The sequence below is a fragment of the Bos grunniens genome, chromosome X (genome assembly GCF_055505025.1).
Source record: "Bos grunniens cultivar Pamir isolate PY7600 chromosome X, Bosgru_T2T1.0, whole genome shotgun sequence".
Taxonomy (NCBI): Eukaryota; Metazoa; Chordata; class Mammalia; order Artiodactyla; family Bovidae; genus Bos; species Bos grunniens.
The window spans coordinates 114,889,476-114,901,499 of NC_141194.1; the positions used below are offsets into that span (position 1 = coordinate 114,889,476).

Sequence of the window (12,024 nt, forward strand, 5' to 3'; positions counted from 1 at the left end):
GGCATCACCGACTCGAAGGACATGAGTTTGAGTAAAGTCCGGGAGTTGGTGATGGACAGGGAGGCCTGGCGTGCTGCAATTCATGTGGTTGCAAAGAGTCAGACACCACTGAGCGACTGAACTGAACTGAAGAGTCAGGAGGTCTTGAACTCCATTCCTAAGTCTTGCAGCTATTCTGCTGTGTGATCTGGGCCAGTGGTTCTCAAATGTAACTTATTTTGTCCCCCAGGGGACAGTTAGCAATATCTGAAGACAGTTTTCATAATCACGATTAGGGTGTTGCCACTGGGATCTAATGAATAGAGGCCAGAGGGGCTGCTTGACATTCCACAATGTGCAGGACACACCCACACTTAGGACAAGGAATTACCCAGCTCAAGACATCAGTACTGCCAAGATTAAGAAACCGTAAATTAAGCAAATCACTTTCTTTCTCTAGGTTTTGGTTTCCAAAAGATTTTCATCATGTCTCAAAAGTGAAAGTGTGAAAGTGTTAATCACTCAGTCATGTTCAACTCTTTGTGACCCCATGGACTATAGCCCACCAGTTTCCTCTGTCCATGAAAATTTCCAGGCAAGAATACTGAAATGGGTAGCCATTTCCTCCTCCAGGGGATCTTCCCGACCCAAGGATGGAACCTGGGTCTTCTGCATTGCAGGGAGATTCTTTACCATCTGAGCCATCATGGAAGCCCATGTCTCAAAAACTCTCCACTAATAAGCTCAATATAATGAATTGCACTTGTGGAAGAGTATTAAAACATTCAATACAGTTCAAAATGACTTAGAAGCAGCAGTTATTTTCAAACCCATTTCAGAAGCATCTGATACAGAGATAGGATAAATGTGACTTGCTTGAGAAAACCTGGCAAAAGAATAGAATGCTGGTCTCTGGGACTCCCAGTCAACTGGACTGTCAGTCTCATCACACAGCTTCCAAGAGACAACGTGACATTGTGAGAAATGCCTGGCCAGAAATATTTGCTAATGTTTTGATAACAAACTATTAATACAATACAATACCTGTTTTGATTCTTTTATCTGTTTAGAGTGAGTAAAGTTTTCCTTCTCATTTCTGGATTGCCTTCAGAGACCTCAGGCACTTGAGTTTATCCAACAGTCCATTTGATTTTTGTCTGTGTTGCTTATTCAAGTGTTTCTCCATAAACCCCAAGACACAGTACTATTAAATAATTGATTGCACAGATCTACCTTTCACGTTTTACAGATCAGTATCAAAAGTTTTATGTCCCATGGAGTTCTTTTATGGAAAATGATAACATTGCATGCTGCTGCTGCTACTAAGTCACTTCAGTTGTGTCCAACTCTGTGTGACCCCATAAATGGCAGCCTACCAGGCTCCTCCATCCCTGGGATTCTCCAGGCAAGAACACTGGAGTGGGTTGCCATTTCCTTCTCCAATGCATGAAAGTGAAAAGTTAAAGTGAAGTTGCTCAGTCGTGTCCAACTCTTCGCGACCCCATGGACTGAAGCCTACCAGGCTCCTCCGTCTATGGGATTTTCCAGGCAAGAGTACCGGAGTGGGGTAGATAATATTGCATAGCATATTTTATTTATCTACTACTGACTTGATTGACCTCTTATTAGGGAATTTACCATATATACAAGGTCTTACAAACTGTATAAATTGTAGTCATTTTAAAAGTACTTTAAGGGGATTTCCCTGGGTGTTCAGTGATTAAGACAACATGCTTCCATTGCAGGAGGCATGGGTTCGATCCCTGATCCAGGAACCAAGACCTCACATGTCACACCATGCGGTCAAAATAAATAAAGTACTTGAAGAGGAATAGCACCACACACATTGGCTCTTCCTGTTACACCATCAGAAGCCCAATAAAGATACAATTTACAGTGCCTAGCTGTTCAAAATATTTGTACTGTATATATACACTTTTGTTGTGAGAAACAGATGTAAAGGTTTCAGAAGTCCATCATATCTAGGTAACCAACTAACTCTGATGGCTTTAGGGGAAGCATCAGTTCAGTTCAGTCACTCAGTCTTGTCCGACTCTTTGTGACCCCATGAATCGCAGCATGCCAGGCCTCCCTGTCCATCACCAACTCCCAGAGTTCACACAGACTCACGTCCATCGAGTCAGTGATGCCATCCAGCCATCTCATCCTCTGTCGTCCCCTTCTCCTCCTGCCCCCAATCCCTCCCAGCATCAGAGTCTTTTCCAATGAATCAACCCTTTGCATGAGGCCAAAGTACTGGAGTTTCAGCTTTAGCATCATTCCCTCCAAAGAAATCCCAGGGCTGATCTCCTTTAGAATGGACTGGTTGGATCTCCTTGCAGTCCAAGGGACTCTCAAGAGTCTTCTGCAACACCACAGTTCAAAAGCATCAATTCTTCGGCACTCAGCTTTCTTCACAGTCCAACTCTCACATCCATACATGACCACTGGAAAAACCATAGCCTTGACTAGACGGACCTTTGTTGGCAAAGTAATGTCTCAGCTTTTCAATATGCTATCTAGGTTGGTCATAACTTTTCTTTCAAGGAGTAAGCATCTTTTAATTTCATGGCTGAAGTCACCATCTGCAGTGATTTTGGAGCCCAAAAAAACAAGGTCTGACACTGTTTCCACTGTTTCCCCATCTATTTCCCATGAAGAGATATAGGTTACCAATTATCATCTCTTTTGGAGCTGAATTACCCTTATTAAATAAAGCTAGAAGATTCAAGACAGTGATTACTAACTGCTCCTGAACTAGCTGTGACCAGTTAGTTTCAATTTTAAAGCCACCCATTATTTGACAAAAAGTGTCACTGAAACAGGCAGCTGAGACCATCACTATTTCTATTTTATTTTAAACTGGAGGTTAATTTGAGATGTTGTGAAAAGCAAAGGGAGAAACACACTTTTCAGGTCCAACATCTTTAATGGATAAGGAAAGCTAGCTTTGTATCAAGTAAGCACCCAATTAGACAAATGGCAGACAAGGACATGGATCTGAGAAGGGTGATTTTACTTCACTTTTTAAAATTGAATTTATTTCCAAAATTTACTTACTTTAATTGAAGGATAATTGCTTTACAATGTTGTGTTGGTTTCTGCCATACATCAACATGAATAGCCATAGACACACATATGTTCTCTCCATCCTGAACACCCTTACCACCTCCCATCCCATCCCACCCCTCTAAATTGTCACAGAGCACTGGGTTTGAGCTCACTCTGCCATGCAGCAAATTCCCACTGGCTAGTTTCAATACTACTCTCTCAATTCATCCCACCCTCTCCTGCTCCCTCTGTGTCCACAAGTCTGTTTTCTATATCTGCGTCTCCAGAGAAGGGTGATTTTAAGTTGGGTTTTGATATCTCATCTTCTTGAGAGAAGGACAGACATTCTATTAAAGGGATACCTTGCTGGGCTAACAGAGAGGTGCCACTTGAAACTTCAGCTGTACCTGGAAAAGACTCATGTATGTGCAAAGAGAAAAAAAAAATTAATCATGTTTATGATGAAAGACCACCCCAAATGAAATTACAAGTAATTAACTTATAAATTCTAATGTTATATTTTAAACAGGAAGTGTTGCATGCATGTGGCTAAGTTGCTTCAGTCGTGTCTGACTGTGTTTCCTATGAACTGTAGCCTGACAGACTCCTCTGTCCATGGGATTCTCCAGGCAAGAATACTGGCATGGGTTGCCATTTCCTTCTCCAGGGTATCTTCCTGACCCAGGAATCAAACCCAGGTCTTCTGTATTGCAGGCAGATTCTTTACCACTGTGCCATCAACTTGATTACTGAAAATTTCATGTGAAATTCAGATATTTCATTTTTTGTTTGCTTTTTTTTTTCTTTTAAACTTGTTATTTTGTATTGGGGTATATAGCTGATTAACAATGTTGTGATACTTTCAGGTGAACAGCAAAGGGATTCAGCCATACAAATACCATTCTCCACATACAAAATCCATTCTCCCTCAGATGAGACAAAATAGTTTCAATCCTCATCTGCCTGTGAAATACATTCAGGGATAAACTATTTAGAGATGATAACACTGAATTTAAGCTGATTGGTATAATAAATTTTCTAATCTGAAATGATATAATGCCATCATTATAGTTAACATACTGAATTTAACCTTTTTTCAACAAGATGAAGATGTGGGGGGTATTGGGGAATCATGGGCCTTTTTATGTATTAAGTTTTCTATATAATGCTTCCAGAGAAGTAACTGAGCAGTCTGCCCAGTGCTTTTACTTTTGTGTTTGTTTTTGTTTAATCAGTAAGTCGCGTCCAACACTTTTACAACCTCTGTGGACTGTAGCCTGCCAGGCTTCTCTGTAAATGGGATTTCACAGGCAGGAAAACTGGAGCAGGTTGCCATTTCCTTCTCCAGGTAGATACTTCATATCTTTTAAATAAAGTAAATATATTGAAAGTTTCTGAAAGTGAAATCAATGTAGATTTTGATTTATGTTGGGAAAACATGAGGGATCCTAATGGAGTTGTGTGACATCTCCATAGTTCTGCATCTTCATGCTACTCTGGGGAGCTGATCTTAAGTGTCTTGACTTCTTTCTATCAATTGCAACTGTGGATTACCTTCTTGCTTTGGATCCTGGTCACTGAAGTTTTCATTCTCCTTATCTGGCCATTCTGCTCACTTCTGTTCCTTCTCTTATACCCTAAATGTATGTGCCTTCTTCAGGACGGAACAAGTCACTGACTTTCTTCTCGATATTGTGTTCCTTAGCAATTATAGTCTCTTATCTCATAGCTTCAAATACTGCTATCAGTAGTATATCCCTTATGCCACCTCACACAGCTAATGCATCTCTACTAGCTCTTTCATCTAATGTGGTCATCACTACATTGGTACATCGACATAGCCCTGTTAAATGTCTTTTTTGAAAAAACTCAGCAAAAGAAAATAGAATGTTGGTCACCTGAGTCACCAAGCAACTGGACTGTCACTTTTCTCATATTGCTTCTAAGAGGTGATGTGACATTGTAAGAAAATGCCTGGCTGATATGCTGTGCTTAGGTTTTGGTCATGAACTAGAACAAGATCTTTTTTTTTTTTTTTTTCTGTATAGCCTAGGGGAAACTTTCCTCCACAAATTTATATTGACTTCAGAGACAGCATGCACCTGAATTCGTCAAACAGTCCATTTGATATCTTTTTCATGTTGTTAACTCAAGTGTTTTCTGTACGAATCCCAAGCCAGAGTAATATTCCTTGTTCTTCAGATAACTTGGAAGCTAACACTGCTGCTCACTGATTTGTATTTTTGTTGCCTACAGGGAAAAGTAATTATATCAAGATCAGCTCTTTTTTTCATTGATTGCTTACCTTGCACTAGACACAATTACTCTGTGAGGTGAGTGTTTTTTTTTTTTTTTTTTTTTGAGTTGAGTTGAGTATTATTATTACCAACACACAGATAGGAAAACTAACCTCCAAAGGTATCATGCAACCTCTCCAAATTTGCATAGAAAGTGGCAGGGTTGGGATTCAATTCAAGTTATGAATTCAAAACCTAGTCCCCTGCCACAATGCATTAGCAGGCAAAGTCTTTGTTGTTAATTGTCCTGCTTACTTGCTCATTTAGAAGCTCTCTCCCTAGCATGGCTATTGGATTACCTCACGTAAGAGTTTAAATTAGAATGGGGTTTGAATCTCAGGGAAATAAAAATATTGTGTGACTTGCTTTATTGCAATATTCACTTTGCTGCAATGGCCTGGAACGGAATCTGCAATATCGCAGAGGCATACTTGTACTGCCAGTGAAAATAATCATCAACTTGGAATTCTTCAATTTAATAATTAACATCTTCTTTAAAAGGAAAGATCGATTAAAAGCATATACAAACTAGAAAACTGAGAGGATTCACTGCCAGTCAAACCATATAAAAGAATAAAAGGAGCTTTCAAGAAAAAAGAAAATCATATGAGCCAGAAATCAGAAAATAGAGGGAAGCCTGAAAACCAAGGGAAAATTCAGGTAAAACTAAATAGTGATCATACAGAAGCAGTAAGTTCCTACAGGCTATAAAATAAAATTAAATGAAAATAAAAGCACAGATGACGGAAAAGGGTAAATTTGCAAAAAATGTTCACAGCAACATTGTAATAATAAAAAAAAAGAAAGAAAAGAGAGAGAAAGAAAAAAAACCCAATCTCTAGTAACAAGAAAATGGGTGGCTAAATAATGCAAAAGGCATATGATGATCCAACATATAAGTGAAAAAACAAATAATCTACTTATTTACACATCAGCATAAATAAATCCTAGGTTTATTTTAGTAAAATAAAGGTTTATTTTATTTTTATAAAATAAAAGGTTATTTTTATTTTAGTAAAATAAAGGTTTATTTTATTTTTTTATTTTTTTTTAGTTTGTATATGCTTTTAATCTATCTTTCCTTTTAAAGAACATATTAATTATTAAATTGAAGAATTCCAAGTTGATGATTATTTTCATTGGCAGTACAAGTATGCCTCTGTGATATTGCAGATTCCATTCCAGGCCATTGCAACAAAAATAAGGTTGGCTGAAAAAACAAGATGACAACTAGCTACAGTATTGAGATCATTTTCCCAAAGATTAAAAAAGTGAACAATATACTGTTTAAAGATGCTTATAAATATAGTAGATATTAGAGATACCAAGAAATTAGAGACACCAAGGGAACATTTCATGCAAAGATGGGCTCCATAAAGGACAGAAACGGTATGGACCTAACAGAAGCCAAAGATATTAAGAAGAGATGGCAAGACTACACAGAAGAACTATACAAAAAGATTTTTATGACCCAGATAACCACAATGGTGTGATCACTCACCTAGAGCTAGACATCCTGGAATGTGAAGTCAAGTGGGCCTCAGGAAGTATCACTATGAGCAAAGCTAGTGGAGGTGATGGAATTCCAGTTGAGCTATTTCGAATCCTAAAAGATGATGCTGTGAAAGTGCTGCACTCAATATGTCAGCAAATTTGGAAAATTCAACAGTGGCCACAGGACTGGAACAGGTCAGTTTTCATTCCAATCCCAAAGAAAGGCAATGCCAAAGAATGTTCAAACTACCGCACAATTGCACTCATCTCACATGCTAGCAAAGAAATGCTCAAAATTCTCCAAGCCAGGCTTCAAAAGTACATGAAACATGAACTTCCACATGTTCAAGCTGGATTTGGAAAAGCCAGAGGAAACAGAGATCAAATTACCAACACCACTGGATCATTAAAAAAAAAAGCAAGAGAGTTCCAGAAAAACATTTACTTCTGCTTTATTGACTGCACCAAATTCTTTGACTGGGTGGATCATAACCAACTCTGAAAAATTCTTCAAGAGATGGGAATACCAGACCAACTTACCTGCCTCCTGGGAACTCTGTATGCATGTCAATAAACTACAATTAGTGCCAGACATGGAACAGACTGGTTCCAAATTGGGAAAGGCATTTGTCAAGGCTGTATATTGTCACCCTGCTTATTTAACTTATATGCAGAGTGCATCATGTGAAATGCCAGATGAAGCACAAGATGGAATCAAGATTTGGGGAGAAATATCAATAACCTAAGATACGCAGATGGCACCACCTTTATAGCAGAAAGCAAAGAAGAACTAAAGAGCCTCTTGATGAAAGTGAAAGAGGAGAGTGAAAAAGTTGGTTTAAAACTCAAGATTCAAAAATCTAAGATCATGGCATCCGGTCCCATCACTTCATGGCAGATAGATGGGGAAACAATTGAAACAGTGAGAGACTTTATTTTCTTAGTCTCCAAAATCACTGCTTATTGGGACTGCAGCCATGAAATTAAAAGATACTTGATCCTTGGAAGAAAAGCTCTGACCAACCTAGACAGCATGTTAAAAAGCACAGATGTTACTTTGCCAACAAAAGTCCATCTAGTCAAAGCTATGGTTTTTCCAGTAGTCATGTATGGTTGTGAGAGTTGGACCATAAAGAAAGCTGAGAACTGAAGAATTGACGCTTTTGAACTGTGGTGTTGGAGAAGACTCTTGAGAGTCCCTTGGACTTCAAGGAGTTCAAACTAGTCAATTCTGAAAGAAATCAGTCCTGAATATTCATTGGAAGGACTGATGCTGAAGCTGAAACTCCAATATTTTGGCAACCTGATGCTTAGAACTGACTCATTGGAAAAAGAGCCTGATGCTGGGAAAGACTGAAGGCAGGAGGAAAAGATGATGACCTAGGATAAGATGATTGGATGGCATCATCGACTCAGTGGATATGAGTTTGAGTGAGATCTAGGAGTTGGTGATGGACATGGAAGCCTGGAGTGCTGCAGTCCATGGATCACAAAGAGTCGGACACAACTGAGCAACTTAACTGAACTGAACTGATTTAAAAAGAAAATCAAAGGTAAACATAAATTTGGGGGAGTGTTTATCACTTTCAGGGGAGGCAGGACAGGGACACAGGAAAAATAAGAGAATAAAGGTACCTGCAAAGGACTTGGGAATCTTCTGCTTCCTAAATTGATTTTCAAGTTGTTAGGTGTTAATTTTATTTTTAGCCTTGAAGGCAATGGCACCCCACTCCAGTACTCTTGCCTGGAAAATCCCATGGATGGAGGAGCCTGGTAGGCTGCAGTCCATGGGGTCGCTAAGAGTCAGACACGACTGAGCGACTTCACTTTCACTTTTCACTTTCATGCATTGGAGAAGGAAATGGCAACCCACTCCAGTGTGCTTGCCTGGAGAATCCCAGGGACGGGGGAGCCTGGTGGCTGCCGTCTATGGGGTCACACAGAGTCGGACACGACTGAAGTGACTTAGCATAGCATAGCATTGTACAAAACTGTCATTCTTTGCTATGTACTAACTTTCTGTTAGATGATGGAAACAAACATTTACTAAAGACAATATTCATATTGTGGAAAACATATGAAAACTTAAATTTGCAAACAATATTCCCTGTTTCAACTGGCAGTACTTTGAGGAGATAACATAGAATTGTTAGTTAAAAGCTTTGCATGTTTGACCACATAAGTTGTTCTCTCTAAGATAAAATCAAGTTTCATGCTTGATCAACAAACTTAATGAAATGAAAATGTGTACTGCTTGAAGAATCATGGTATTTTCTATAATTTTCTAAACATCTGTGTTTTAAGGATGAACTTGCATAAGTGTTAAAAAAGCAAAAGAGGCTATATTTATTCAAAAGTACTATCCATTGCTCATTATAAGCTTTTATTTTTTAAATGTGTACAAGTTTGTTTCAAAGTCACTGGATCCTCAGATGTTTTGAAAAGAACAAAAAGAATGAAAACAAATTTTGAGGTAGAAAAGAACAGATGAAACAGCTTCAGAAGTACATAAAAGGCAAAATAAAATAAAAAGTAAATGATAAGAATAAATAAAAAGAAACTTAAAAAAAGAAACATAAATCAACATAAAATAAAACAAACTAATCAAATAAAAATAAAGAAACATAAAGCTAATAAAAATAAAATTAAAAAAAAAGAAAAAGGAAAATTACAATAGTACTACTGATTGTTTCAACAGCGAGGCTTCATCCTTTTCGAATCTTAGAGTTAGTAACTTGAAATTTTAAATAAATAAGCTTACATTTATTTACTCTGGTTCTAGAACTATTCTCAGGCTATGACTGTATTCACTGCTGGTCATAATTATTTATCAGCTCTCTAATGTGAGCCAGCTTGTTATAGAGATATTGGCATCTGAGTTTTTCTTTAAAATAATTATGATTCATCCGTTTCATCTTCTGATATTCTAGTGAGATTTTTTTATTAATATCTTCATATTCTCTTGAATCTGGAGGAAACTTCTCCTTTTGTGAAGTTAGATAAACAAATATTTTAGAAAAAGGCATCAACGTTTCATGCAAGGCCTTATATTCCTCATAATCTACTCTAAATTCCTTCTCATAACGCTCACGTTGCTCAGAGGAAGTTATAGTGACGTAGCTAGTCAGAAAATCTGGAAGCTCAGATGTTGAACAAGTCTTCCCAGTGGGAGTGCAAACCTTTGCAACTTCTTCACTTGAATTTGGTTTTGCACCTTCATCTTGTCTTTCACTATCTGTCTGCTGTTTCTCCAAAATCTTAATACTGCACTCTTTGCGTTTTGCTTTATATTCTGTAAATTTGTATTTGAATTCCTCACTAGTCAGTGAATGCTGTTTCTCCATATGCTTCGGATACTTCATTGTAACCGAAATAGAGGTTACTTTTTGCAGAGAGTGTTTACTCTGTTGGCACTCAAAAATTCTACTGCTTTGACTAAACCTGTCAACAGGTGGGTCTTGAGTCTCAGGTCCTTCTGTAATGCTAGAATAACTACACTTAGAATAGACAGGCTGAAGATAATTTGAAGTCGGAAGGTGGATGTTGGACAATGTTGGAGAGCTAAGATTGGTGGTAGATTCAGAGTATGGTGGGTGACCCATGGCAGATATTTCACTAGTGTTATTCAAACAATCACTTGATGCTGGCTGTTGTTTAGTTGTCAGGTGAGATATTCTAACTTTTTTGTTCTTTGAATAATCAATGTCAGCTGAATTGTAAAGTTGTTCCTGAGAATGAAAAGATATTTCATCTGTACTAGAATCTGTAGAAAATTGTGGATGGTCGGTGCCAGTAACATTGAGAAGTGGATGTACTTTTCTGGAAAGCACTAACTCCAATGTCTGCCTGTCCACCTCACTGTACCCAGGCCAGTCTTTATGGAGCTCTTTAAAAACACAATTCTTTAAAGAATATGAACGATTCTGAGTATTCAGATGAGCTACTTCCTGCAAAATTTTTCCAAGGGAGTCCATCTCCTCTTCAGTCATTCCATCTCTCTGAAGTCGAACAAGAAGTTCATGTTTCTTGTAGTCCTTCAGTGCTAATAAGTGAATTACCCTGTCCCGATAGGTTCGCGCATGAACACTATAGGGCACACGTGATTTACGGATTGTGTAAGCCAGGTTAATAGGAGTTGTTCTTTTTCTCTCAGGCACTGGATCTGGAGTGACTTGAGGTGCTTTCCGAATTGGCATTGTATTTGCTACATATGGTCTTATGTATTTCTGTTTGTTGTAGGGTTTCTTGTCTGCCTGGCTTTTTCTCACTTGCATCAAGAGCTCAGAGTAGATTGCTGTACAGTCCGTCTCGTTTTCTTGCATCTGATACAAGCAACTGGGCTGTAAAGGATAACAGCTGGAGACATCTTGTTGCATATGGTCTTGATGGTTGTCTTTATTCACATTTGACAACTGAAGGTGAAACCTGTATCCTTCAGTAGGTGAATTGTCTGGGGGAATTTTCATAAGCTCTGGGAGTCCTTGGAACGGAAGATAAGTCTGAGGCATTACTGAGTTTCCATGGTTGCCACAGGAATCAGTTGCCTGAATGGCTGGCCTAGGAAGCTGCCTGAGTAGCACAGAGCCATGGGCTTGCCTTGGCTCTGTACCCTCTGCCTCATCCACTGCCACCGCTCTTTCCTGAAGCACCACTTTCCCCACTTCTCTGCCTCCGGAAGCTTTCATATAGTCATATCTGTAAAGATCAAAGTTTACACAGTAAAATACTTCAGAAAAGAATGCCTTTCTTTGGCTGAAAATGTTTCTCTTAGGCTGTTGTTTATAAAACTAAGAGACTTTTCACCCATGTAACAAAAGCAAGAAGTGCCTGGTTGACATAGAACTTGGAGAGGTAAATGTGGTGGAAAGATCTAATCACTCTCCTATGTTCTTCCTTTCACATTTTTCATTCCTCTTCAGGAGGAACTGTTAACCTTAAGTGGAAAGTGCTGAATTATTCTCTGAGCTCAGTACATAATCTCTTCCCAGTAAACCCAACATCAAGTAGAAGTACTTAATGGGAGGATTAACAGAGGTCTCAAGCTTATGGAAACTAGAGAGGGCTTCCACATAATATAATTAACATTAATTTCTCCTTGCATTTACTCTGACATGCACGTGGGCTGTTGAATCCTCCTTGGGATTGGAGCCTGCCCTATCAACAGGTGATCTCACTTGATAGCTAAACACACTATTTTGTTTAA

The 12,024-nt window shown here is 38.5% G+C and overlaps 1 pseudogene across 1 annotated transcript; it reads right to left on the minus strand.

Annotated features, from left to right (window-relative positions):
* Window positions 1-9,166: 9,166 nt before the first annotated feature.
* On the minus strand, window positions 9,167-11,518 carry LOC147341223 (RNA polymerase II elongation factor ELL2 pseudogene; annotated as a pseudogene). Its single transcript, XR_015159219.1, has one exon. The product of XR_015159219.1 is annotated as an RNA polymerase II elongation factor ELL2 pseudogene (transcript).
* Window positions 11,519-12,024: the final 506 nt, after the last annotated feature.